At 38.2% G+C, this 25,759-nt stretch overlaps 1 protein-coding gene across 3 annotated transcripts in view; it reads right to left on the bottom strand.

Moving 5' to 3' along the window:
- LOC136257623 (uncharacterized) overlaps positions 1-25,759 on the bottom strand; it is a 148,400-nt gene that overhangs the window by 62,554 nt on the left and 60,087 nt on the right. Inside the window, exon 1 of one of the 3 annotated variants that reach the window (XM_066050874.1) lies at positions 21,657-21,789. The exons of the other annotated variants lie outside the window; for them this stretch is intronic. The gene's annotated coding sequence lies outside the window, so the exon portion shown is untranslated. Of the gene's footprint in view, positions 1-21,656; positions 21,790-25,759 lie in introns of those variants that run through there. 3 annotated transcript variants of the gene reach the window in all.

The following is a 25,759-nucleotide window of genomic DNA, read 5'->3' as shown; positions in this document are numbered from 1 at the left end:
GCTGTAAAACTCTACGGACACTACTATACTAACAGTCATATCAATTATCATCTGAAAAGTGAAGTATCCATCATGCTTTGTTGTCGGCTATGTTCAACCCGTTACACAGCATTACGAATCATGAACTGTTCAAAAAGCACCTCTGTAATCAAAGTAGCTACTATGAAAAATACAGACAACTTCTGTTACGAAGGGAAGCCATCACGTGCTACTGTCAAATCAACACTTTTGCTGTCAGCAAAGATGAATGGGACACAAAGGAGGATACTGATAAATCCATGAAGAATGCATTGTACGTACTGCGGTATGCCAAAAGGCACTTCTTGGGCCAAAGCAATGTCGAACAGTGAAAAATCAAGCCTGTAGCCTCAGCCGTTATTGAGTTACGCTTGTCTCTAGGAATCAGTCAGTTACTCAGTCAGTCAGTAGAGAATTCCATTAAATAATTTAAAAAATTCCTTAGCAACTTGTTGGAAACATTTCGGGTTGATCTGAAGGCTTGTTTGGGCTTAGTTTTACCTAACTAATACTGCATCATCGATGTCTGGTGAGAACGAGGCTGGTTTTTGGGTGATGTTTTTTCATAGGACATGCCTACTCCTTTGTGGTCTCTACTATACAGTACTATTGTGCTGTATGATATAGTGACACTTCACAGGATTAATTGTGGGTTATAATTCTGTAAAAGCTGGGCCAGAGTTAACCTGTGGACTTTGAGAAGAAGATAGTTTGTTGCTTTACTGAAAAAGTTCACAGGTTAGTGTTTTGATTGATTATAGACACCTGGTGTGATGCCACTTATAGTACTGGTTATGGCACTTAATTGATTTGACTATTAGAGTTGTACACATAAAATTATTTAGTTTGTTCATGGCTAGTAAAGTAAGTACTTTAGTTTTCTTCCCATTTTTCATCTTTATATTGTTGTTTTGTAGACACCTGGTATGATGTAACTTACATGTAGCATTGGGAATGGTGCTTAATTTATTAGGCCCATTAACACTGTAAACATTAAGACACACCGTAGTGTGTCGTGCGGCCCAAGAAGCCGGCGCGCAACACCCATGAGTATATTGACAGGAAGAACAAAAACGCAATATTTGCACCTCCGTAGCTCTGTGCTTCCTTGATAAAACAAGACGACGATTTTTGCTGTGGACACGCCCTCCAACTTCAGCACTCCACATTCCAAATTTGAGCGAAATCGCTTCAAGCGTTCCCGAGATATACAACTTTAAAAATTGGCTTAGTTTCTTCGTTTTTTTCGGTGGGGACTATTCTACGGGACGGAACGGAACGGAATGATGGACTAAACTACGGAACGGAACGCTTTCTCAAATTGAAGCTTGCAACTTACCATTGCTGAAACTGCCCTTACGAGTTATCAGTGGCACCTCCAGTGGGTGATTAAATTTAAGATAAAAAGAATTAAAGGATCGATTGTGGGTTCTTGTTGGTTGTCATTAGTAACGAAGTATTAATTGTGGGATGAGCTGTATCAGTGATGTTCATCCTTGGTTCATCTACGGATATACTAAGAAGGGCACTTTATGTGAGCTGGTTTGCTCATTTTGACTTTAGAAAACAGTCTGAGCCGGCTTTTCAAGTCATATGTCAGTGTACAAATAAAGCAAGCAGGAAGACACTGGTAACAGGAAAGAGCCAGCTGAATTAAAACTTGAAGAATTTTGTGCAGTGTGAGAGGAGCAAATATTTTGGCAGATCGTAAAGGGGCTATATTCTGCGAACATCACTGAATTGTATGCATGGAGTTATTAACAGCCAGTGCAGTGGACTAATGCTGTATTCAATAGTGAACTGATTTTTTCTGTTGCACAAATTCAAGGATGTGTCTGACTGCTAGCCTTGAATCAGGCCAAATGCCAAAACTCCAAGATCAACCAAATCTCAATTATAAGTCTAGCTATGCATGTGAAACCATGCCCATAACCACCAGGCAAATGTGATTTGGACCAAGATGTGTGTGTAATTTCAATGTATCTAGTCAGACCGGAAATGGAACATTCAAATTAATTACATACCACCTAAGAATCCTAGGATTTCTTAAGTGTAACATTTCACATGCTTCACTTCAAACAAAACAGGTTAAATTTGTTCATCTATTTTCAAGTGATTCCCAGTCCAGCTGCATGGTCCATGAAATTACAGTGGGATCACATGTATTTGTTACAGTGTGGGCTGCTCTGTGTTGGATCTACTCTAGAGTTGAGATTTCAAGGTAGACTGCCAATGTACCGACACTGTTGTAGCATACTTAAGTGGAGGACAAATGAATACAGTAATGCTAGATTATTTAAGTATACAAATTTTTCATAATGAAATTGATATCCCATTTTGATTTGTACCTCCGCTTTGCAACATATTCAAGAACAAGAAGTTACTACCCTTTTAATCTCCAACCGCTGTCATTAAATAACCAAGATCTCACCAGTCCTTGTTTTTTCCATCTACAATTTTGCTTTGGAACAATAATTATCTAAAGGCTCTAATTCATATTTAGTATTTAAATCTGTAATTCACCTTGTTGTGGTTTTACTAATTTTATTCTTCATTTCCTTTGAAGTTGTACAGTATAGGTAAACAAAGATAAATTTTCTCTCCCATCATATTCTAGGACTGAGAAAAATTTAATTAATATTTGTATACAGGCTCAAAATTGAGAAAATATAAAGCAAGTGAATTAATATTATACAGTCAGTTTGCTTTTGGACATTTAATGTCTCCAACTGTAACAAAAATTCAATGAATCCATGCATGCATCTCATCGCTGGTTGTCTGAACATTCTGCAAGTGATACCTCACTCAATCAACCATATATTCTGTTTATTAGACTGAATAAAGTCATGATCACCTAGACTTTTCCTGTCACCAGTAACTTTCTAGTTAATTTCTCTGTGGATATTACGCTCTGAAACTGAAGAAATTGAGTGGTCTTCTAAACTATTTATCTTGTCAAGATCACCAGAAGCAACTGACATCCAATCAGCTACTGTATTGTAGTAACAAAACTTGCCTTGGTCATGCAATAAATGAATTGAAGTGATATATCAGGTAATAGAACAATGCACTGCATGAAACAGCTATTAATATTTTATATTCCATTTCCTGGAAGTTCCACTGATGAATGCAACTTCAGCAATGATAGCGGCTAGACAAGCTGTAAGTTTTGATTCAGAAAACATTCAATTCTGTAAAATAGACCCCATCCTGGATTCAACTCACTACTCAGGCTAAGATATCTGACATTATGTAGTCCACTATTCTGTTAATGAATCATTGATGTTCACACAATATAGCCTCCTTGAGGTATCTGAATGTTTGCTCCTCACACACTGCACAAAATTCCTTTAGATTCTGTTTAGCCTGACAGAGTTGATTCAGCTTGTCACCATACTTGTTTCCTTCGTAGTGTAGCTACATACTGCCGGATTTATGCCTATTAGAAAGGCTGAGCCCCAGATTGTACATTCTAAAGTCAAAGTAAGCAAAAACAACTCACATATTAGCAAAAACAAGTCATGCATTAAGTTCCCTACTTGATACATCCGAAGATAAACAGCAAGAACCCACAATCGATCCTTAACTTCGTTTTATCTTTCTTGGGGTACATTTGTTTACCAGCTGCAGGATCTATGCCAGCTGGAAGTGCCACCGATAACTTATACAGCAATGGTAAGCTGCAAGCTTCAATTTGAGAAAGCATTCCGTTCCGTAGTTTAATCCATCATTCTGTTCCGTTCCGTTCCGTTTCGTTCCGTAGAATAGACCCCACCGTTTTTTTCTTCTTACTTTTCTTCCTCTTTTCACACACTTACAAAAACTGCTATAAAACGTGAACGCCATATCCGATTGCCTTGACATTTAGCACACAGAAGGGGGGTACAAAGGCGCATCTGGGTACCAACTTTGGCTGGAATATGATAAACAGGCAAAGAGTTATGAGTGATTATTCACGAACAATAACACCAATATGTTGTCACGCCTACAGGGTAAACTGCGTATGGGAAGAAGCTGAAAATCGGTGGGTGAATAGGTTAACTATTGATCCTCAAACGTTTTGTGGTTTGAAAGAAATTAAGCTAAAAACCAGGAAGATATAACGAAAAAACCAACAGTGCGTAACAATTCGCAATCGAGATTAGCTAATAAAAAACGACTGCTTGCCACGCCTACCAGATAAACCGCTTGGGGTAATGCTGTGAAAATCGCTGTATAGATGGAGTAATCACCTTAGAAAGGCTCTTCAATGGTGTAGAAGAATCAGACTTAAATCTACGGAGTTATAACACGAAATCCAACTTGGTGTAGCAAGTGCGAGATCGAGATACTCTAATAGAGCAGTCATCCTAATAGAGCAGTCACCCTGAAGAGAATTCAAGAGATCAAGTAACCTGTATAGAGATCAGCTACAAACAATTCACCCTGTAGAGAGATCAGCTAGAAGAAGTTACCTTGTAGGGTGTTCATGCAACTATGGAAAGAGATAGTTCAACTAGAAGAAATCACCTTGTAGAGTTCAGCTACAAAGAAACCACCATGTAGAGAGTGCAGCTACAAACAAATCGCCCTGTAGAGAGATCAGCTAGAAGAAGTTACCTTACAGAGAGCTCAGCTACAAAGAAACCATCATGTAGAGAGTTCAGCTGCAAACAAATCACCTGTAGATAGTTCAGCTACAAACAAATCTCCCTGTAGAGAGATCAGCTAGAAGAAGTCACCTCGTAGAGAGTTCAGTTACAAAGAAACCACCATGTATAGAGTTCAACTATAAACTAGTGACATTGTAGAGACATCAGTTAGAAGAAGTTACCTTGTAGAGAGTTCAGCTACAAAGAAACCATTCTGTAAAGAGCTCAGCTGCAAACAAATCACCTATACAGAATTCAGCTACAAACAAATCATCCTGTAGAGAGATCAGCTAGAAGAAGTTATCTTGTAGATAGTTCAGCTACAAACAAATCACCCTGTAGAGAGATCAGTTAGAAGAAGTTTCCTTGTAGAGAGTTCAGCTACAAACAAATCACCCTGTAGAAAGATCAGCTAGAAGAAGTCACCTTGTAGAGAGTTCAGTTACAAAGAAACTACCATGTAGAGAGTTCAGTTATAAACTAGTGACCTTGTAGAGATATCAGCTAGAAGAAGTTACCTTGTAGAGAGTTCAACTACAAAGAAACCATTCTGTAAAGAACTCAGCTGCAAACAAATCACTTGTACAGAATTCAGCTAAAAACAAATCACCCTGTAGAGAGATCAGCTAGAAGAAATTACCTTGTGGAGAATTCAGCTACAAAGAAACCAACATGTAGAGAGTTCAGCTGCATAGAAATCACCCTGTAGAAAATTCAGCCACAAACAAATTGCCCTGTAGAGAGATCAATTAGAAGAAGTTACCTTGTAGAGAGTTCAGCTACAAAGAAACTATTCTGTAAAGAGCTCAGCTGCAAACAAATCACCTGTACAGAATTCAGCTACAAACAAATCACCCTGTAGAGAGATCAGCTAGAAGAAGTTATCTTGTAGATAGTTCAGCTACAAACAAATCACCCTGTAGAAAGATCAGCTAGAAGAAGTCACCTTGTAGAGAGTTCAGCTACAAAGAAACTATTCTGTAAAGAGCTCAGCTGCAAACAAATCACCTGTACAGAATTCAGCTACAAACAAATCACCCTGTAGAGAGATCAGCTAGAAGAAGTTATCTTGTAGATAGTTCAGCTACAAACAAATCACCCTGTAGAAAGATCAGCTAGAAGAAGTCACCTTGTAGAGAGTTCAGCTACAAAGAAACTATTCTGTAAAGAGCTCAGCTACAAAGAAACTATTCTGTAAAGAGCTCAGCTGCAAACAAATCACCTGTACAGAATTCAGCTACAAACAAATCACCCTGTAGAGAGATCAGCTAGAAGAAGTTATCTTGTAGATAGTTCAGCTACAAACAAATCACCCTGTAGAGAGATCAGTTAGAAGATGTTACCTTGTAGATAGTTCAGTTACAAACAAATCACCCTGTAGAAAGATCAGCTAGAAGAAGTCACCTTGTAGAGAGTTCAGCTAGAAGAAGTCACCTTGTAGAGTGTTCAGCTAGAAGAAGTAACCTTGTAGAATGTTCAGTTACAAAGAAACCACCATGGAGAGTTCTGTAATAAATATATGTATTCTATTTATAATTTGTACATTTACTGATAAAATCAGAAATATTTAAAGTACATCTGCTTCATCTTTTCTTCTTCATGTGGTAAAGAAAAAAAGATAGGTTAAAAAAGTCCCAAAGCCGGCCTATGTTGGGGTATACAAATACAAAAAGAAGTGAAATCTAATCCAAAACAGCCAAGCTGTAAAAAAAGAGTGCGGCCCTCAAAAAGGCTATGGTGAAAAAAGATGTGAAATCCAAGGTGGCGGCCAAGAAATGGCTGTGATGGTAGGTTAATGGTAAAAATTTTAATAACAAAAATTCAGGTGAATTTTGTGCCAAGACCAAGTGGCACCAATTCATCTGAATTTTCGCTATTAAAATTTTTACCATTAACCTACCATCACAGCCATTTCTTGACCGCCACCTTGGATTTCACATCTTTTTTCATCATAGCCTTTTTGAGGGCAGCACTCTTTTTTTACAGCTTGGCTGTTTTGGATTAGATATTCATTACTTTGGTTTATTCGTAAGTACTTTAGTGCACAACATTATGAGCTGTTTCTGTGTTTAATTGCATGCTCACAATCAAAATGTTCTGCATGCTTGTGTTGATACACTTACGTTTAGCCTCAGCAATGCCTTGTCATTGTCCTTATATTATGTATGTTATCTACAATCAAAATTCAAGTGATCCCATATACACTCGCAAAGCATTCCTGTAGTTTCAGGTGAGTAACCCAAGTGGAATATTAATTGTAACATGGGCACTAGTGATTTTCCTGAAATGTATGTACTCACACTCGGGCCTTTGGCCTTCATGCTCATGCATACTATTTCAGGAAAATCACTTGTTATTGCTTCTCTAAAGAGTGATCACTACAAAGTATAAGGATATTGTACATACAATAGATGATATAAAAATAAACAAAACAGTTTTTCTCATCAGAAAATTAGGTGACATGAAAATCATGATCTGCTCTATACTTTCAAGGTGTGTGTTATTCAAGTACTTAATACTCTACAATCTTTTGATTTTTGCGAGATAATGAAATATCTATGAGACTTCTGGAGAAGTTCTCTAAAATGACTAGAGATCTGCTATATAGCAGATAGGTGTCTGTATATCTCCAGTTAAAGGAGTCACCACACAGCACACACCTCATTGATGATTACTGATCTGCTATGCCTCCCTCAGGGGGCAAAGCAGATCAGTGAGCTTTCTTTCATTTTGACCATTGGGTTGAGACCACACAAACATGTATGTATTCTAACAACACAGAATCTGCTAAAATAAAATGATGGTGATATTGATGGAATGGTGGCATATGTACAACTTTTGCAAACAAGAAAAGAATCACAAGCTTAAAGGTCCACTGAAATGGAAAATTATTTTATTGAATAAATAGGTTGTTTGTATCATGCAATGCACAAAAACACCTTTTTAATATTCAATTGTGTTGTTGTACAGAGATATTAAGCCACAAAGTCTAGTTACGTCATGTTGTGATGCAAGACAAAGAACCGGAAGTACTGTTATGACACACTTTGCAATGGCAAAGGTAGATAAACAGTGAAAATCTAATGTGCGGGTGGCAATACCAAGCTCTTCTTTTCAACTTCATAGCATTCCAAGATTACTTGAACGTTCTGCTAGAAAATAATAGCAGAATTGTTCTGTAGTTTCCTGTAGCAGCTTACATGTGCTTAGCCTGTGTGCTTCGCACTATCGAAGCTCACACTTCATTATGCTTCACCGAAGTAAGATCAGTTCGATTTGTTTACAAAGCTGGGTTATAAAACAAACAATGGTATCTATATTACACTTTCCAGAGCTTGTTCTATGCAGAGTCGCTTCTCCACCATATAGGGATAATGTTTTGCCAGTGGCACTATCACAATTGTTTTTCCTCGTGTTTCACTACCTTCATGCGCTGCATTGAACCATTAAATGTATCCAAAACATCTAAGAAAAAAACTTAGACGTGTTTCGGCCACTGTACTGTTAATTTACAGGCTCTTTAACAGGCGTTCTCGAGCGTTCTTCACCACAACACCAGCGTAAATTTACTTACTGGCTTGTAACTGTTTGTAGTACAAGTTCTTACCATGTTTTAAGTTGTCATGCATGCTAGATATGACGTGAAACTAAATCAAATCTAGCTGTACATGGACGCTTCTGTTGCTTTATTGGCACCTCACGCATACTAAAGTTTCTCTGTCTGATGCGTTATGACATAATATAATTGACAAACCGCAATACACTAAAATGTGCTATATCTACTAAAAATAAAACAAAATGTGACTAAATCACATGCACCAACCTATCCCACTAGTAGCAAGGATTGATAATAGCCAAAGTGTATTTTACCATTTCAGTGGACTTTTAAGAAGTTACATTACAGAACTAGACTTTTGCTAGCAGTGGCAAACACTGCAGGAAATATATACAACAGTTGACACTGGACAAATCATGACAACATCCATAAACGCTACTGCATCCACGGCAAGTATTCTCAGCTCCGAAAATTCTAGTTTCTACAAGTATAATCTTAAAAATTCAGCAAGGCATAAGGGTGCAATGCAGTTCAATGACACATTAAAGTGCTTAATTGTAACTTAAATGCTGAAAATTTATCAAGGTGTTTAAACATGGACTCACATAGCTATATTGATAACTCCTGACCTTGTATGTAGCTTTGTGATGATGTATGCCTCAACACAAAAGATTGATTTCAGTGGATTCCTTTGATTGTCTAATAGGTTATTGATGATTTCCTTGAGCGTTTGGGACAATATCCTGTATATTCAGAATTTTTGAGGGATGAAACTTTGCAATTTAGTGAGTAATGATAGTCTATTATTGTGAAATGTATGGAGTTACATATTCTATTACCATAGCAAAACAATGTTAAAATGTTTGCAGATAATTTCTAGAATTCCATGAATTAAAAAATGTAGAAACCATCTTAATTAATTTCACAAAGGTCCCTAGAAATTTCCAGCTTAGTAGCATCAAGTTACTCTAATAGAGCAGTCAGGTGTGGCACTGCTAAAAATTAATTTCTGCAGATAGGTAGCAAGTAGCATACCGACATATATAACATAGCTTGCACATTGACTGGTGCACCCACTTCTTAAATTAAATGAAAGAAAGGCACCAATCATTTAGTGTATTTTACATAAACATTAATTTTATGAATGTTTTTAATTTGGCAACATTTCAGAGATATTGAAATATTACAAAGCATACTGTTCAAGATTGTTAACCAGTTGCAGAATCTTTGATACTCAGGTGCCAGCTAAAGAATATTCATAAGAAAACATTAGAGAGAACAGCTGAAAGATACTTCTTGTGTGTATTTTGTTTTAAATTTAGATGGTACTTTGTGTTTACCTGAACCCCCACCAAATATAGTAATATCAAAGAGGTGAACATGTGTTCGCTTCCAATGGTTTTGTATTGGAACAAGAATGTTTTCATGTTGTAAACATGTTTACGTAAATGTATGGGATATTTTTAAAGCCTCATAACTAACTTGTGCTTGCCCATATCAAAGCGCGTTTAAATGGCTTCACAGTGCTACTAAATGTTTGGGCAGCTGGCCCATGTAACATGAGTTATTAACAAGAAATAAGAACTCAGGTGAACATGAACCAACTATAGTAGGGATCACAAAGGATCTCCTGCAAAAAAAATCATCCAAAAACAGCCTTATTTTTCCTTCATGGCAACCAAACATGTCTTCAAAAATGTTTTCAACAAGTTTCAGTGAATTTTTTATTTAACATTTTTATGTACTGACTAACTGGCTGATGCCGTCAGCCAAGCATAACTACTGTTTGATGTTGTTTAGGCTCAAGACATACCTTTCTGCCTACACACCATGGACTTACCTTTTTGTCCCCATTTCTTTCACGTAAGTGTTGATTCAGAATTATTCACATTATAGTGATAGGTGATTCACATTTGATGCACACTTAGAAATCGTAATAAGAGCCATTAAGCTATAGGTACACTCCACTGGCATTTACCTGTTGTTGAGTTGTGTGATTGTTTGTCTATCGCTTCTGAACCCTGTGGTGTGGACCATATCTGAGGAGTTGATGGGCAGCTGTGTTTGCTGTTTTGTTCCCTGCTGGATTGTCATTTTGCAGTTGTATCCCACTATCATTCTTGTCTGGTAGCTGTTGCTATTGTTGAATCCATACAAGCTTGTCTCACCTTGCAGCTTAGTCTCGTCCCCAGCTGCCCATGCGCTTGATTACGTGGGGGTCGTCTGGTGACATTGGTCCAACTTCTTGGTTCATGAAGTGCGCATTAATAAAGTATACACCTGAAAAACTAGCTTAGTAGTGGTCTAAAGGTCTTCTTCACTGTTGATTGTTGTTCTAAGTCGAATGTTAAGAAGGTTTTCATACATAAAGTTTTAATCAGCATTCATTAGTCACTCCAGCGATTTTTATGAACTAACACTCCCTTAAGTGAATGAAAAGTTTATTCATTTGAATGTAAGCATGAATGAGCACAAGAAACATGTTTGTAGCAATATTCCACTAGGGCTAAGAAAGTGGACCAAAGTCACCAAATGACTTTTGCGTGATCGAGCGCGTGGGCGGCTGGGGACGAGACTACTTGCAGCTGTATCACAAGGTGTGTCCGTCGATTATTTGGTTTCTGGTCAATAATATTTTTTTGGGAGAAGATAAAACTTTCATGATCCCTAATACACAGTACTACATACCATACAGTATGATAAGTGGTTTGTAGGCAGATCAAAGGCTGCTGCTAGTGTTACAAATCAGTTGTATATACCAGTATGCAAGTGGTTGAAATATGGTTAAGCACCACCATTATAGGACATGTAGTCTGGCCACTTTTTACTTCAAAGGAACCAAAGAAACCATATGTATCATACTACCACCACAAACAAACCATATGTATCATACTACCAGCACAAACAAACCATAAACTTGCCAATACATTAATACATCACTATATATTACTCAACAATGAATATTGGAATACTTATGATCTGGATGGGAAGCAGTAGTTCATGCCTCATTCTGTGTTACAAACCTTTGATCCATGCACACCTCATACCCCACAAAACAGTAGTAACACTGTACTAACGCACCCATTTAGTTTTTATAAACCACTATGTTTGTGTGTGTTACAAATTAGAATACAAGTTTCATGGGTATGTTATAACAATTACTAATTGATAATCCAAATAATTATCGGGATAATTAATATCTAATCCAAAACAGCCAAGCTGTAAAAAAAGAGTGCGGCCCTGAGAAAGGCTATGGTGAAAAAAGATGTGAAATCCAAGGTGGCGGCCAAGAAATGGCTGTGATGGTAGGTTAATGGTAAAAATTTTAATAACGACAATTCAGGTGAATTTTGTGCCAAGATCAAGCGGCACCAAATTCACCTGAATTGTTGTTATTAAAATTTTTACCATTAACCTACCATCACAGCCATTTCTTGGCCGCCACCTTGGATTTCACATCTTTTTTCACCATAGCCTTTCTCAGGGCCGCACTCTTTTTTTACAGCTTGGCTGTTTTGGATTAGATTTCACTTCTTTTTGTATTTGTATACCCCAAAGCCGGCCTATGGCTGGCTTTAGGGCTATTTAACCTGTAATTTTTTCTTAACTACAGGAAGTAGAAAAGATGAAGCAGGATGATTTCTTTGTAGCTGACCTCTCTGCAAGGTGATCCTTCTAGCTGATCTCTCTACCGGATGACTTGCTTGTAGCTGAACTCTCTACAGGGTGATTTGTTTGTAGCTGAACTCTCTACAAGGTAACTTCTTCTAGCTGATCTTTCTACAGGGTGATTTGTTTGTCTCTACAGGGCAATTTGTTTGCAGCTGAACTCTCTACATGGTAGTTTCTTTGTAGCTGAACTCTCTACAATGTAACTTGTTTCTAGCTGAAGTCTCTACAGGGTGATTTGTTTGTAGCTGAACTCTCTACAAGGTAACTTCTTCTAGCTGATCTTTCTACAGGGTGATTTGTTTGTAGCTGAAGTCTCTACAGGGCAATTTGTTTGCAGCTGAACTCTCTACATGGTAGTTTCTTTGTAGCTGAACTCTCTACAACGTAACTTCTTCTAGCTGAACTCTCTACAGGGTGACTTGTTTCTAGCTGATCTCTCTACAGTGTAACTTGTTTCTAGCTGAACTCTCTACAGGTTGATTTGTTTGTAGCTGAACTCTCTACAGTGTACCTTCTTCTAGCTGAACTCTCTACAGGGTGACTTGTTTGTAGTTGAACCCTATACAGGGTGATTTGTTTGTAGCTAAACTTTCTACAAGGTAACTTCTTCTAGCTGATCTTTCTACAGGGTGATTTGTTTGTCTCTACAGGGCAATTTGTTTGTAGCTGAACTCTCTATATGGTAGTTTCTTTGTAGCTGAACTCTCTACAATGTAACTTCTTCTAGCTGAACTCTCTACAGGGTAACTTGTTTCTAGCTGAACTCTCTACTGGGTGATTTGTTTGTAGCTGAATTCTCTACAGGGCAATTTGTTTGCAGCTGAACTCTCTACATGGTAGTTTCTTTGTAGCTGAACTCTCTACAATGTAACTTCTTCTAGCTGAATCTCTACAGGCTAACTTGTTTCTAGCTGAACTCTCTACGGGTGATTTGTTTGTAGCTGAACTCTCTACAAGGTAACTTCTTCTAGATGTTCTTTCTACAGGGTGATTTGTTTGTAGCTGAATTCTCTACAGGGAAATTTGTTTGCAGCTGAACTCTCTACATGGTAGTTTCTTTGTAGCTGAACTCTCTACAATGTAACTTCTTCTAGCTGAACTCTCTACAGGCTAACTTGTTTCTAGCTGAACTCTCTACGGGTGATTTGTTTGTAGCTGAACTCTCTACAAGGTAACTTCTTCTAGATGATCTTTCTACAGGGTGATTTGTTTGTAGCTGAATTCTCTACAGGGCAATTTGTTTGCAGCTGAACTCTCTACATGGTAGTTTCTTTGTAGCTGAACTCTCTACAATGTAACTTCTTCTAGCTGAACTCTCTACAGTGTGACTTGTTTGTAGCTGAATCCTCTACAGGGTGATTTGTTTGTAGCTGAACTCTCTAAAAGGTAACTTCTTCTAGCTGATCTTTCTACAGGGTGATTTGTTTGTAGCTACAGGGCAATTTGTTTGCAGCTGAACTCTGTAAATGGTAGTTTCTTTGTAGCTGAAGTCTCTACAATGTAACTTTTTCTAGCTGAACTCTCTACAGTGTGACTTGTTTGTAGCTGAATCCTCTACAGGGTGATTTGTTTGTAGCTAAACTTTCTACAAGGTAACTCCTTCTAGCTGATCTTTCTACAGGGTGATTTGTTTGTATCTGAATTCTCTACAGGGCAATTTGTTTGCAGCTGAACTCTGTACATGGTAGTTTCTTTGTAGCTGAACTCTCTACAATGTAACTTCTTCTAGCTGAACTCTCTACAGGGTGACTTATTTCTAGCTGATCTCTCTACAGGGTGACTTGTTTCTAGCTGAACTCTCTACAGGGTGATTTGTTTGTAGCTGAACTCTTTGCATGATTGTTTCTTTGTAACTGAACTCTCTACAAGGTAACTTCTTCTAGCTGATCTCTCTACAGGGCAATTTGTTTGTAGCTGAATTCTCTACAGGGTGATTTATTTGAGCTGAACTCTCTACATGATGGCTTCTTTGTAGCTGAACTCTCTATTAGGTACCTTCTTCTAGCTTATCTGTCTACAGGGTGACTTGTTTGTAGCTGAATTCCCTACAGAATAACTTGCAATGTAATATAACTGTAAATTATACATGCAGCTGAATGCTTTATTAGGGTGACTGTTCTATTAGAGTATCTCGATCTCGCATTTGCTGCACGTAGTTGCCTTTCGAATCATAACTCAGTGATTTGTAATCCGATTCTTCTGTACTACTGCAAGAACTTTCTATGATGATTATTCCAGCTACATACTGATTTTCAGCTCGTTGCTCTAAGCGGTTTGCCTGGTAGACACGAAAACTAATAGTTTTTTTATTCATATAAATCGATCGCGTAATTTTGACACAGGTTGGGTTTTGTGTCATATCTCCATGGTCTTTATCCCGATTCCTTTCAAACCACAAAAAGACACTCCTACGATGGTTGCTCCATCTACATATCAATTTTCAACTGATTCCTCCAAGGGGTTTACCCTGTAGGCGTGACAGACCTTCGACCTTATTTTACGCAAATAATCGGTAATAACTCCGTGAATGTTCATCGGATTCCTACCAAAGTTGGTACGGAGATTCGCCTTAATGATCCCTTTAAGTGTGCCAAATTTCAGCCCAATCCGAGCACGAATTCGTGTTTTATGGAGAATTTTGCCAAGTGTGCGAAATGAAGATGAAGAAGAAAAAAACGAAGAAATTAAAACGAAATTTTGTTCGCTCGTATCTCGGAAATGGCTGGAGCGATTTTCTTCAAATTTGGTATGTAGACTCCCCTAACTGGGCGGCACGGCACGTCTCTAGCAAATTTGGTTCCAATTGGATAAGGGATCACAGAGCTACATAGGTGTGAAAATTGCGTTTTCTTTCTTCCTATTAATATACTCACGGTGTGGCGCGCCGGCTTCTTGGGTCGCACGACACACTATTGTGTGGCTTGATAATTATATTGTACACCACTAGTGTAATGCTTGCAGAGGCACTAGAAATCCAGGTTATCTGATGTTGTGACCAAATATAGGTATTTGGTTGCTTTAACAAAATGTTCTTTTTGGCATGTGAAGTGCATGAATGAGAGTTCCTGGAGTGTTATGACTGATCCTAGCATGTCACCCATTATCATGCCTGAACTAAAAATCCAAAATTCTACCTGCATGGCTGAATAAAAAGAAGCATGAAATTACAGAGATCTATGACTTCCCTTGACCATCTAGATGGTATCTCTCTTGATTCACAGAAAACTAAACTATTCGTGACCAAAACATTTGCCTGAACCTTTTACATGGTCAGTGAACTTGGCAAATTTTCTGCAAAGTTGTCACAACTCTTAAGAGCACTGTTCAGTACTAAACCACCTAATTACTGATGATAATCCAACCATTGCTGATTACATAATATTACAAGTATAAGGAATTGATTAGGGATCATAGAAATAATAGTAGGGGGCTGCCTACACCTGCAGATATACTTGTGGACATATAATTCCTACTTCCAGTCTATACCGATTACTGAATTAGATGTTGAATGTCCACTAGTACGTATATCTGTAGGCATAGGCAACCTCCCTTGTTTCCCTATACTTTTTTGTTTACTTTTTTTGTAACATTGTTATGACTGTTGAACTTGGTACATACTGCATCAAAAAATAAGAATACTGCCAGAGGTAATGCTTCATCTGAACGCATGCCTCAACTATCAATTCCTGACTCGAAAGTGAAGTAGCCATTAATCTTTTTTTTAGCTATGTATGTTCATCCCATTACACAGCACTACAAATGAAAATCAGCTACAATCCATTCAGTCACCACAAAAAATATGGATTATTTGAGTACCACATTACCAACTCAAAGTGCAGTGCTTCACTTTTAGCTATGTTCAGCCCATTACACAGCATTACATATGAAAAACAGTACAAGAAGCACTTCTGCAATCAATCCAGTTACCATGGAAAATATGGACGATTCTATTTACAAACATAGGAAAGTCACTGCACTACTGCGAATTGACATCTTGGGTTACAAATGGGACACAAAGGAGGAGAAAGGTAAGCCCATGATGCGTGTATCGCACGTACTGTGGTATGCCAAGAGGAACCTGTTGGGCTGAAGTGACGTCGATGGCCTCAGCCATTATCAAGTTATGCTTGTCTGAAGGCATAAGTAAGTCAGGCAGTCAGCAGAAAATCCACTGAATAATTTAAATATGATACTGAATAATTTAAATATAATTGTAGAAGTGCTGCACTTTTGGGCATAGCTATACCTACCAAAATACTACCAAGGCACCATGAGACTGATTTCTGGTCAATCTTTTGTTTTAAAGAAAGCACAAACCTCCATGATCTAATATACCATACATACCATACTGTACTGCAGGCTAATATGGTCACATAGTTTGTCAAGTACAGAAGCCATTCATTGCACTTGTGTTGATTCTATACCACTTCCCTTTGACCGTATAAGGAAACTGGCATCAAAAAGCTGTTAATGGATACATATATTAGGCACTCATCTATCACATTCCAGTTGTTCATATACGGTTTTTAGGTGGACGGATAGGTATAAACAGTGGACTGAAGGACCATGGATTTAAGGACCCAGGGACCAAAGGACCATGTGTTTTGTGGAACCTTTTTTGAGAATTTTACATACTTAACAATGTTTATACATTCTATCTTTGTACTAGATACCTTTACAAGTCACAGTGGCTAGTATCAAATAGCCTAGATCACTCTTTCTTTGTCCTGTCATCATAACGGTTCCTTGCACAATGCCTAGAAATTATAAGTGCCTTGTAGGCCACATGCCTTCAATAACTGCAGTATTAACTGTTTCCATCAGGTCATTGCCTTCACCACATGACGTCTGTTATCAAGCTGCATGTAGTAATTGCTTCACTGAAGTTATTTTCATGTGAAATGAACTTATTTAACTGGTGACAAAATAGGCTAGCGTGTTTTTGTGCAGCACGAGTAGCCTACAGCGGGCAATTTTCAGAGGTGCTTGTTATTTCTAATTGAATTAAACACAGTGTGAACAATCGTAACAAACAGAAAGTGGGTTGGCCAAGTGAGATTAGCCACTGTGACTAGCAGAGGTGTCTAGTAAAAGTACAGAATATGTATAAACATTGCAAAGTACGTAAATTTCCATGAAAAGTTGGGTCTCTGGAGGTCCTCTGAGACCCTGGGTCCTTGTGGGATCTCCAGTTCCCAGGTCCACTGTTTATACCTACCCCCAAATGACAGATGAAAAAAATTGAAGAAACTATAGTGTATTGTATGCCTTGTGCTTGAATACATTCTTGCTAAAGTAACAATGGGATTTTATATACTAGTTAAAGCACCATAGTATGGAAAATATGGCACGAGAGTGTAGCCGAGAGACAAATATAGCACGAGGCAAGGCCAAGTGCTATATTTGGCTCAAGACCGCACCTGAGTCAGTACTCCATTATAAGTTTTCAAACTATTATTTGCCTGCTCACAGCCATAGTAAATGACTACATAAAAGCATGCTTAAGTTTGTACCTTCATCTTTCAGTACGTACACTAACATGTGAAGTGAAACCCTTACAAAAATCATTTTGCTAAGCCTGCAAAATATGCAGAAAATAATAATAATAAAAACAGAAAATAACAGAATCGACAGTAGACAGACAAGTGCAGGACCTGACCATAGATGGGTTGACGGTGACAGGCCTAGAAGTGCTTTATTTTGCTGGTCAGATTGAGTCGGGTGGGCCACTCATGGTTTCTGAGTATAGTTGGTATGCAGCATACATAACATGCTCTTACTATAAGGGTTCTGAGGGCATGTCCCCTCCCCCCAGAAAATGGAAGCATATTAAATATTTTAGTCTTGTTTTGATAGCAATAGCTAGCTATAATCTACTCATTAATAGCTGTAAGCATTCCTCGTAGTATTCAAACTAACACCTCATTCACGCTGTCCCGGGTTACTTTCAATACAGGCCAACCGGGTTATCAAACTTGAGTCAGCCTTTCTGTTCAACAAGCGGGTTAGAGATTGCGTGCGACAAACAATATTGAACTATAACAAGCACACAATAATTAATTTATGTAGGTGCTTAATAAAAATACACTGGAATTGTAGCAATGATACTGAAAGTGAAAATGGCCAATGGTGAATGCAGTGTGGCATCTACACTCAAACACCTGCTAGAGCAGACATCCCAAGATACAATGTTTCACTTTTCAGAAAACAAATGTTGATTAAATGTTGCAGTGAAGTGCATTAAACATAAAGAGAAGACCTTCAAATTCACGTGACCACAATTTCTTACTTGATATATACATGCATCGTACACATAGAGTAGGTGTAGAGGAGTATAGCAGTCATTAGCAGGATAGGGAGTGAAAGAGATAAAGCTGTAGCTAGTGATAACACGTTTCACAACACCATTATATAAATGCAGGTATGAACTGAGCTGCAGGAGCCTATCAATAGGGCCCTGTGTGTCTGCATGGGTGTTGATCAGTTTGTGGTTAGTTGGATATGTACAATGCATGGGAGCATGACATGCTCTTACTATTAGAGTTTTCGGAATGAAAGTGCAAGTAGGCTGCTAGTACAGTATCTCAGTGCTTTAAGTGCAGACTAGTGTTTTATACTGTACAGTATTATACTTAGCTACATATCATACAGTATGATAGCACTGTACAGTAGGGACCACAAAGGTTTGGGCGTGGTGTATGAAAAAACATCACCCAAAAACCAACCTCACTTTTCCCTGATGACGATGAGGAGGCAGTATTGGTTAGATAAAACTAAGCCCAAACAAGCCTTCAGATTGAGCCGAGTCACTTCCAAAAAGTTGTTATGGAATTTTAAAAAACAGAATTTTCTAGTGACTAACTGACTCAGTTAGTGTAGGACTGATATGAGATTTTTCCGATATTCTGATAGCCGATATTGGATAATATTTTTAAGCCAATAAATGTAGCCAATCCGATATAACACAGCATGTCTATTTTGTAGCAATTTTTACAAAGAAATTGATTGTAAAGGAGCAATTTAGCTTGTTTATAGTGGCAGTCGGGGAGTAGCCAGTGCCCACATAAAAACCCAATATGGTATACCCAATATTTAAGTATTTCAAAAAGATTTCTGTTTTTAAAATATATTTGTAAATACAATATAATTTAAATTTTTATTTTTATTGTGATGTTTTTACCTCGAGTTTTTGCTAACAAGACACCTTGAAGGGATCAGAGGAAATTGAGGAGACACAGGTGTACTTTGCACTATTGATTTGAACCGTTGTATAGAGTAATTGAGCTCATAAACAGACGGAAACGAGAATAACCTATTTTGTATGCGGTTCTGGATTTGGGATTTCTAAATATTTAATGGATTTCTAATTGGATTCTCAGTGTACGAGAGTCCAAGGTTGGCTGCTCCTTGGTGGCAGTATTGTTACAACAATAGCTGACAGTACACTGAAGCAGTAATAACAACGTTGTAATATAGGAAAATGAAACCCAATGCATTTGTAAACATCATTTGGTGCACATGAGCATGTATTTCTAAATACATAAATATATCTGTATCTGCTGCTTTTTTCATCATGGTGCTGATCCAATACCAATATACAAAAAACACAGTTGATACATGGTTTTTCTGAAAACCAATCCGATTATCGGTGCAACTCTAGACTCAGTAACTGACTGACTGATGGTTTCTTGTTGTAACTTTCTATGCAATGTCAAATCCCGTGTTACAACTGGGGCTAACAGAGGGGATTTGGCACTATAGGTTTGCCCTACTGTGGGGCATTTGACATTTGGCTGTGTCAACTCCCCACTATATCCCCATGTATGCCCAAGGGGATTGGAGGATAGTCAACGCCCACGCAAAAAGCCAACATGGTTTACGAGAGTTTCAATAGTTAAGTATTTTTTAAATGTTAATATTTCTGTATTCAAAAATATTTTATAATACTGATTTCGATTTTACCATGATGCTCAAGTTTTACTTGTACAGGAAATACCTAAGAGAGTAACTAAGAGGGGATCGGAGTAACTTCAGAAGAGGCACAGGCGTACTTTGCACTGTTGATTAGAATTATTGTATAGAGTGGCTGCCGTAATTGAACTCATAAACAGAGAATAACCTATACTTTGTATGTGTTTCGGGATTTGGGATTTCTAAATAATAATTTAGATGTCTCAGATAGTGTATGTGAGTCCCAAGACGTTAATTACCCTTCAGGGGGGCAATACATTGATAGGTCCATTTAAAACTAATGTTTCTGTCAATTGAACAATGATATGTGAAACGGAAGCGCATATATTATGTTACATGGGGTACATGCCCTCCTATTACACATGCGTTTTATATGGTTTCTCAGAGGAGGGTGGACATGCGCACGTGAACGCATACATTTGTATTAAAAGTATAACTAAGCCTTCAGCGAAGTTTAAATAAGTACCATTTGAAAGTGTGCTGGATGTTTAGTATATTTCGCCGGTCTGCCCCACTCTTCCCGGCACGTAAATCGCTCTTGAATTTATAGAGGATCATGGGTGCAGTAAGTTTGTCGGTGGAATCGATGCGTTGCACTCTAGAAACACCTTATAAGCTTGTATTCGAGCCCAAAAATCGTCGAAGAAGGTATTATGTGCCTCCTATGCTCGCTCCCATGGAATTAAAGAAAGGAAAGCGGACGCCGCTAGTGTAGAATCAAGCAGGAAATAAGACACCTTCGTACTCATTTTCTTCCGTTTGTCACAAGAAGCACAAGATAAATTAGTGTGGTTGTTGCTAAACAGTTTTAATCACTTCATTTTAGTCTTGGTATTAGAAGTATTCAATTAACGGTAATAGTTTTCAGTAGCGCTTATAATTCGTCCACCCTCCTCTGATGGTTTCTCGTGCTGTAATCATTCTGTACACTAACGAAGAAAATGAGTAATATAAGTAAATGCTCCAAAGAAGTTAAGATAACAGCCTATTTAACATCAATACGTCCTCTGCTGGAATATGCTAGTTGTGTCTGGGACCCTCACCAGCTATACTTAATTAATACTTTAGAGAAGGTACAACGTCGTGCTGCAAGATGGGTAGCATCGGATTACAATCCAATGAGTAGTGTCACTTACCTGTTGGACCAACTGCATTGGAAGAGCCTACAGAGCAGAAGATGTATTGATCGTTTGAACTTACTATATAGAGTATTACATCACGCTTTGCCATCTATCCAGCTCCCTGAGTATTTCAAGCCTACTTCATATCCAACTAGATTGCATCACCAATACAGATATATAATTCCTCCAACTAGAACACTTGCTTACCAACAGAGTTACTTTCCAAGAACTATCAAGCAATGGAATAACCTCCCTAATCACATCATCGATACAGAGTCACTAGAACAGTTTAATAATTGTATTTTTGGACTAGATTTGTTGTAATTAACCCCCTTTTTGTTTTGAGGGTCCCCCCCCCTCCTGGATGTAACCAGCACTGAGTGCTGTCTTTCCAGTATCTAATCATAATCATAAAAAGTACCAGTTTAATTCTGAAAAGTTGAAGGGCCATGTGGTACCCGCCCCCTCTTCAGAGCCGGGCTCTTATTAAATCATCATAATTATTATTATAGTCATAGCCTTAGATATTCAAAAACGACGAAAGCTGAACTCCCTCTATAGGCTGATTAAAAACGTACAGGGGCCTATAATCAAGTCTGCAAGCCGTACTGGGCAAGCTACGAATTAATTGAAGCTACACACTTTATATTAATCAGTTACTAGCGTACACGTCACATTAATGAATACCTCGATCCTTGTTGGGTGAAGGACAATGCTGGTTTTTGACCTTCGTCTGTTCTCAGACTTTCCGGCGTCTGTTCCGATTGCTAGTCTCGCGATCGTACGGCCTCGATCCTCCCGGTTCACAATTTAATTAGCGCAAATAAGCTCCGTGTTTTATTTTTATTTATTCAGACCAAGAGGTTGAATGCCTGGAAACACACATAAAGCAACAGAAAGTAAAACAACTGGCCGAATAAAACGGAATAAAACGGAAATAATAACTTGGAGTCAACTCTGTAAACATTATGAAACATCCTCACTACCTCCGACTCAGTACAGGTGGTGACTTAGCTACTCCACTGATATATCTAGCAGACCGTATAAACTTTAAAGGGCATACTAGCTATGCAGTTTATGGATACAGTTAAGGTTATTGGATGTATAGGTGGGTAGGTGGGAAGCAGCATTTGAAGTTCATGCATGTGCAGTTGTCTTTGTAAACATGTTTCCACTGTGCATATTGTGCTTCCCTTCCTGTCCCAACTCTTGTGAGCCTCTGTGAAGGGCTGGGTGTAGTGAAAGAGCTGGCCTTCCACCTACTCTCCCCCAGGATATCATTCTAACAAAAAGAGTACATAAGCTTGAATTGGGGATTTACACCAGAGCAGCTAAGAAGGTGGAGCTCTCTCTGCTTCAGTCCAGGGGCGGATCCAGGTGGGGTTCAAAGGGTTCCATGGAATCCCCCTTTGAAAGAGCCTCTCTTACTTGAGATACTCTAATAGAGCAGTTACAGTATCTTAAGGGAGTAGTGTGGCAGGCTATGTGTGGAGTTAATGTAGTTGGTGAGGGTATCTATCATGTATGGTGACTGAGGGGCAGCTATTAATTGTCAGCAGGTGATGACTTTTTTTTTCTTTTTTTTTTTGGTCTTCGACTTACAGCTAGTCTGATTCAGTTGCAATCCTCCAGATTCCAGAGTGGAACCTCCCTTTTAAAAAGTCTAGATCCGCCCCTGCAGTCACACTCAGTCCAAACCTACAGGAAATTGCAAGGTAGTTTTGGAGGCCTAGGGTGAGCTAATGTGGGACTACTCAGGCTGGGATTTGATAATAATGTCTAGGGTGTCATGGAGCAGCCGTGAGGACTAGAGTCAAGTGGGCAAGTGCATAATATTGTAGGCAATTGTTTACCTATTACTCGTAGTTACTAAAGATCACAATGCTATGCCTATCAGAGATACACATCTGGCACTATAGTCCAATATAGAAATGAATTGCCACTTAGTTACTAATGGGTCATTCCATGTCAAATCAACCAGGAATTTAGGGTCACCTCTCGGATTTTGACAAAATTTGGTGTATATATAGTACTTGTGGTGCTTATCACTCATGCAAATTTTAAGCTCCATACACTCCATAGTTTCTGATTATGACCACAAATATTTTGAATATTTCATGAAAAATTGGTCCATCTCTCCTCAGTAGTTACAAAGTCGACTGTAACTTCGCACTATGGAAATATTTTTAAACACAAATGTCACTGATGGAAGACTGTTGATTGACCTTTCCAGTGATCCCTAAATTATGGGATATATACTTAATTATGATACGAAAGTACTGTATTGAAAAATTTAATCCTTTATATTTTGAAAAATGCCGCTTCAAATTCTTCGAATTTTCTTGTGAATAATGAATGGGTCATGGTCTACGTTTGATAACATTTTTGTGGTGAGACCACAATGGGCTCAAGAGATATAATGAATTATGTTGTGGTATGCAGTGGCCTGAATATTATTGCCTTATGGGAGTGTACACCTCCAATAATCACTCGCAACAAGGCCATGCCAAGTTTGTCTTACAGAGTGAAGGTATCTAGGTACAGTGCAACCTGTATTAGTGACCACCTGTATTGACAGACCATCTATGTGCTGCAGTTCGGGTTACGGTATAGTCACGGGCAATCATTCAAAATTTTGAATGCCTATCGATACTTTTTGAGAAGCCCATAAAACCAGTCTAGCAGCGTGAAAAGTTTTAAATGAAGGTGAAACTATTCATATTTAATTTTTTATGTAGCTACAGTGTAGTTTGAGGCAGGTGGAACACTACAATTTGTTGTAGTAACACGAATGCCTATCGATACTTTTTGAGAAGCCCATAAAACCAGTCTAGCAGCGTGAAAAGTTTTAAATGAAGGTGAAACTATTCATTTATGTTTTTATGTAGCTACAGTGTAGTTTGAGGCAGGTGGAACACTACAATTTGTTGTAGTAACACAACATCGCTCAGCTCCAGCTGTCACTACCATGTTTTTCCGCCGCCAAATCGAAGTCTATATTTAGCCGGTACCGGTTTGCAAACACTATATATATAACGGCTATTGTGCCGGCACTAGTAGGTTGCCCCGAAAATTCAACTTTAGGGCACGCGTCTAGTAGGTTGCCCCGAGCATTCAACTTTAGGGGATGCGAAAAGTAGTTCCTTAGCGTTAGGGGTAGGCTAGGGTTCAGCTTTGGTTTCTTCTTCTTCACTCTTGTTATATATAGAAGTCACTTCAGTCGGATGTTTATAACGTAGAAACTAAATAATATGACTAGCTGCAGCACCGGTGGTATAATCGTTACAAACATTGCTTTTTTTTTTGCTTTTTTTTATTATTAATTAGCAAAGCCCACCAGGGGCAACACGCTAATGTGCATTACAAATCACAAATTGTTTAGCTTATCTATAATGTTCTTAAAAGTGTCAAGGTTAATTGTGTTGATGTTGTCAATTTTCAAGTTATTCCAATCAATAATTGTTCTTGGCAGAAAAGAATACTTATATAAATCAATTCTGGATTGCAGCTGTGCAAATTTGAGGGGATTATTGGCACGAGTATATGATACAGGGGTTGGCTGGGGTAAACAATGGTTTGGTAGCACCAGTAAGTTTCTTACAATCTTGAATAATAATATAAGTCTAGCATTTCTTCTCCTACTTTTTAAACTTGGCCATTGAAGGTAATTAAGCATATCTGTAATACTGTGTTGTTGACTGGATCTGTGCCATGGTTTATTAAGAACAAATCTTGCAGCTCGGTGTTGGATCATTTCTAATTTGCTAACTGTTGTTTGGTGATAAGGATCCCAGATAGCTGAGCAGTATTCAATAGAAGGTAACAATAATTGTTTGTATAAGTGTTCTTTGATTTGTATTGGGGCATTATATAAATTCCTTTTCAGAAATCTAAGAAGACGGTTTGCCTTTCCACAAATATAGTTAACATGAGGTTCCCATGATAGTGTATGATGGAGGCGGATACCAAGATAGGTGTGCTCTGATACAATATTCAATGGAATATTAGACATTTTATATGTAAAAGTGCTTTTACTGTGGTGGGTTGTAAATTGTAAAATATTGCATTTGGGAATGTTAAATTCCATCAGCCAGTTGCTAGCCCATTGTGTTAAGGAATCTAAGTCATTTTGCAGTATTCTGTGATCGTTGGGCGTAGCTATAGTTTTAAAGAGTAGAATGTCGTCAGCAAATAATCTAATTTCACTCTTGATGTCTGTTACAATATCGTTAATGTAAATTAGGAACAACACAGGACCAAGTACGGAACCTTGTGGAACACCAGATGTAACTTGACATGTAGAAGATCTAGAGCCTTCTACTACAACCTGTTGGGTACGACCATGAAGGAAGGACTCTAGCCACTGTAAGACAGTTCCTCTTATACCATAGTAATTTAATTTGTAGAGAAGTCTAGAATGAGCTACTCGGTCGAACGCTTTAGAAAAGTCTAATATAGCAGCATCAACTTGCAGGTTCCTGTCAATATCTTTTGCAATGTCATTAACAGTAATGAGTAGTTGAGTCTCACAGGAATGTTTTGATCTAAATCCAAACTGGTTGTCTGACAGAATATTGTGGTCCTCCAAGTGCTTCATAATTTGACTCACGATGATATGCTCCATTGTTTTACAAACTACTGAGGTGAGTGAGATAGGACGGTAGTTGCCTGGTTGAGCTTTGGAACCTTTTTTAAATATTGGGGTGACATAGGCATGCTTCCATTGTAATGGGACTTCACCAGATTCTAGTGATTGTTTGAAAATATGAGTTAGAATGGGAGATAATTCG

This window comes from Dysidea avara, chromosome 6, assembly GCF_963678975.1.
Source record: "Dysidea avara chromosome 6, odDysAvar1.4, whole genome shotgun sequence".
In the NCBI taxonomy this organism is placed as follows: domain Eukaryota; kingdom Metazoa; phylum Porifera; class Demospongiae; order Dictyoceratida; family Dysideidae; genus Dysidea; species Dysidea avara.
This window is presented reverse-complemented; position numbering and strand designations above follow the sequence as displayed.